We start from the raw sequence: 4,407 nt of genomic DNA, 5'->3' as shown, positions 1-4,407 counted from the left end.
AGAAGTAAACCTTCCTTTTTTTTTAGGAGCGTGCGTTCTTTTATCGCCTTTTTATGTAAAGTGCTCCTCACAAATTTGAAATGAAGTGTACTCGAATTAATATCCATGATGGCACATGTTGCGCGTAGTATGTAAGCTTTCATAAGCAGCATAAACGAAATTTCAATTCAATTCAAAATGCCCAGTTTCGAGCGGTCGAAGCAGCGTTTACTTTAAGTGCTACTTCATCACTTGAAAGCGCCGCTGAAACCTTAAGTTTTCAAAAACAAAGAGAAAAAGAACTTAATTGTTGACAGCCTATCGGGAATCTTATAAGTGATTGAAAAATAATGAATTTGAGGTTAAGGACGCGCAGCCCTTAAAACAATCGGAGATGTTTGAAGACAACGATTATTTATCCTTTTTTAATGTGTATAAGGATTACAGGAGGAGCGGAAAGGAGAATTCTCTGTATTTGGACAGCGCTACAGACAACGAATGCTTGCGAAGAACAAGCACTCACGACAATATGTCTTGCGGTATATAGAAGGCTTAAAAATTGTAAAAAGTATATGAGCAAACTCGATATATATAAAATCATCAAAGCATCAAAGTTTTAAAATAACAAGTAATACTTGAAATGTTGATGCGTCGATAGCAAAAGTGTGGAGAAAAATTTTAAAAGCAACAAGTGTTAAATTAGGCAGGAGACATGACAAAGCGATGAACTAGCAAGATATTTAGCATATTTGATAAATGTTGCTAAGCCAATTGGCTTAGCATTTAAGCGCATGCTTGGAAATCTTAATTCGCTCGTCTTAACTTCTAGTCATTCTTACTTCTCCCCATTTATCGATCAATCATTTTCGGAGATCGCGTGAAAAATAGTTCGATTCTCGAATTACACTGAAAGATAAGTGATTATTATTCGGCTAATCAAAAATTTGAGAAGGAAAGTTTAATTAGGTACAGATAATGTCACAGATAATTTCGTAAATATATAAAAATACGATACATTGTACAAGGTGAGGTGAAGGAGAAACGAAAAAGAAACGATCGAAATTTTCTTTCTACTTTACCTAAAGTAGAAAGAAAATGATTTTCATTTTATTTATGGAAAATGTTTACTTATTTAATTGGAAATATTTTTAAATTTTATGATTATTGATTAGTTAACGATGGCCTCTCTCTCTCTCTCTCTCTCTCTCTCTCTCTCATAACCGGCCTTAGCACAATTTGCAGATTTTACAAGCATTATAATAAACTTAATATACGTCTGGCTTTGGGTTGATTATAAAAATAACTAAACAGACAACAAGTGATTTGTGGAATGTTTCTTTGTATATGCATGGATGCATGGATGCATGTATGCATGTATGCATGTATGCATTCATATATATATATATATATATATATATATATATGCATGCATGTATCTGTGGGAATGTACATGGCCTGGGTGTATGATGTATACGAATAGAAGTTTGTGTCTAAAGTCTTTCGTTAATGCGATTCAGTATCTGCGCGTTTGTAAACCATAAAGGTTGTTAGAGGTACAAATTAAGTGCGCCACTCAAAATAAAAAAAAATAAAAATAAAAAAAAAGTTTTCTTCTTCACTTTATTTTACTAAGTAATTTTTTGTTTTTTCTTTTGGTTTTTTTGTCTTTTTTATATTTGGCATCAAATTAATGGGAGGAAAGCAAGCGAAAGAAAAACCTTAACTGATTGATTATATGTACAAATATAAAGAAATCATACTTGAAATGTGTTAAGGAGATTTCAATTAAAACAACATAACAAATGGAAATATTTTTTTAAATAATATTTTTTTTTTTTGTTTTTTTGTTTTTTTTATACTTTCGAAAAATATATGTTTTCCTTCTCTATTTTTGTTTTTTTTTTTTTTTTTGTTGTTGTTGTTTGTTTTTCCCCTTTTGTCTATTTTGTCGTTACAAGTAAAATTTAAAACAGTTATTTAACTGGATTACCTTTGGGAAAATAAGGAAAAAGAAATTTAGGTATGTATGTGCAACTCTGTATTAAATTCGACGCAAATACTATGTAGCCTAAAATGTATTAAGCTTTGGAAAATGATATTTAACATTAGTGAAACGTATATGCCAATGAATTGAATGAATGCAATGAATAAATGAGTTTTTTTTTTTTTTGTAAATTTCCTTAAAAAGGCTTATTACTTTTTAGACTATCTATTGTATTATTACATATGTAACATTGATTGCCACAGGCATAGTTGTTATTGTTATAAGTCGCAGTTGCTGTTGCCTTTTATTTATTTATTTATTTATTTTTTTTTTTTTTCTTTTTTATTTCTTATTTTTTGCGGTTCTAATGCTCTTACCATCAATCGGTTTAATACAAATACAAATATACAAATACATGCAAAATTGTTTGTTATTGCAATCGTTAGTTTTGTTGTTATGTATTCTACTTATTTTACTACACTCTGTGTATGACCTTCTTCTTGTATAGAGAAAAAAGACAAAAAGAAATACTCTATACAAAAAAAAAAAAAAAAAAAAAAAAAAACAAAGAGCAGTCTTTTCTTTAAAACGAACAAGAAAGTCATATACGCCTTAAGACGAATTTTCGGTACCCACTAACTTTGGTAAATGAAAAAAAAAAAAGAAAAGAAAATCATGATCTCCTTATGTTAAAGGATTATGCAGGACAAGTCGTAAATTGATAGCCATTCCGAAGTTAACCGTAGTTAAGACTAGTGAAGGAACGCAATTTGGTTATCATGAAAACGGTCGTGAGCGAGTCATACCCATTTTGTATATCTGCAAAAAATTATAGTTGAACATCGGCCACCGTTTATACGTGATTATCGAAGCGATAAATAGATTTCCTCCTCCTTTGTAGGTATTACTAAGCATGTTTATTAACCTCACTTTTGAATTTCCTTTATACACTCCATGTATTAGGGATATACAGAGGTTTTTGTCATGCAAATTTGAAAGATGGGCAGACAGACATTAATTTAAATTTCAAGTTGATCAAATTTCTAGAACCTAGAGACATACATACATACATACATACATACATATATAGACCCCATACAAACACCCACTCAATGAAGAGAATAACGTGAAATTTTGCATCCGCTACCAAATTAGGTTTCCCATCGTAGATGCTATACTGTAGATCCTGGAAGTTCTTTGAAGTAGGTATGTGAATTTATATGCAGCAAATATATGATATGGAGAGCAAACCACGTCCATGTCCGGGCACAAGGGAACTCCTGCTTGCAAATTGTTGTCGCGCCTGTAGTTAAAGCAAAAGAAAGACGTTTCATAAACGGAAGGCATTTCATAGACGGGAAAGAATGGCCCCGTCCACAAGTGTTCGACAGTGGCAGGCCTATTAAAATAATGAAGATCATCTTACGTACTGAGAGACAGCGAATAAGGTACGTGTGCTGTTAGATGCCATGAAATGGCGAATTCAAACGCAAGCGTTTACGAAAACTGAATTCCCGTCCTTGAGGAATATACAGCACGAAATTATCGTAGATGTTGGCATATGCTTATTAACGATTATTTTAACAATGTTTGTGGGCAGATTAATCCAGGTATCAAATTGTTTATCATGCCTTTAGTTCTCAACTTCAGTTTTTTCCAATTAAACGCGTTGCAACAACAAAAGTCCAAATGGATAGTCCGACATGATTACAAAGTTTGAAACTTTTTAATGAATACATATGTATTTCATGAAATGTCTATCGCATATTGCTAGATGTTACCAACGGAATCAGAAATCTACTATACATCTGTTTTTCATTGACGGATACAATAACAAAGCACCTAAACAATCAGTCATCCAGTTACTTAGTTAGTTAGTCAGTCAGTGAGTCAGTCAGCTTATATATATATATATATATATATATTCATGCATGCATATATGTATGTATTTATGTATGTATGTAGTTAACGTGCTAGTTCCGCTAACTTCTTTACGCGTTTCGTATTTCGTATCTGTGTACCTCTTTCTCGTTTTTTTTTTTTGTTTTTTTTTTTTCTTTACCTCTTTTGCTTCGTCGCTTCATGTCATAATTTATTGCTGTTGTATGTTCTTTAAGGTTTCATTTACATTAAGCTTCAGTTGTCGATTAGATAGTTTCGGTCGATTTTATTTTGTATTTTCTATTTAGTCTTTAACTGTATTGTCTGTTAGTAGTCGTCTCTCTATTGGCAAAAATTTTTCGAAACGTGAACAATAGTAGTACAAATAAAACGAAAAAAAAAAAAAAAAAAACTAAAAACAAAAATAGGAGGAAAAAAGAAACAGCTTTCGGATCAATGACAAGCGTAGAATAGAAAGTGTGTGCGATGCTCTTACCATTCTATATAATACGTGATAGTAGCATACTATCATCATAAAGACGTGTTAGAAGCAAAAAAAAAAA

General features: G+C 31.5%; 1 protein-coding gene across 4 annotated transcripts in view; it reads left to right on the top strand.

Annotated features, from left to right (window-relative positions):
- The first annotated feature begins 1,571 nt into the window (after positions 1 to 1,571).
- Positions 1,572 to 4,407, top strand: part of LOC119637051 — a 25,543-nt gene continuing 22,707 nt past the window's right edge. Inside the window, exons 1-2 of one of the 4 annotated variants that reach the window (XM_038032857.1) lie at positions 1,573 to 1,611; positions 1,938 to 1,999. The gene's annotated coding sequence lies outside the window, so the exon portion shown is untranslated. Of the gene's footprint in view, positions 1,612 to 1,885; positions 2,000 to 4,407 lie in introns of those variants that run through there. The other 3 variants (XM_038032858.1, XM_038032860.1, XM_038032855.1) reach the window with 3 other exon arrangements.

The sequence above is a fragment of the Glossina fuscipes genome, unplaced genomic scaffold, assembly GCF_014805625.2.
Source record: "Glossina fuscipes isolate IAEA_lab_2018 unplaced genomic scaffold, Yale_Gfus_2 43, whole genome shotgun sequence".
In the NCBI taxonomy this organism is placed as follows: domain Eukaryota; kingdom Metazoa; phylum Arthropoda; class Insecta; order Diptera; family Glossinidae; genus Glossina; species Glossina fuscipes.
This window is presented reverse-complemented; position numbering and strand designations above follow the sequence as displayed.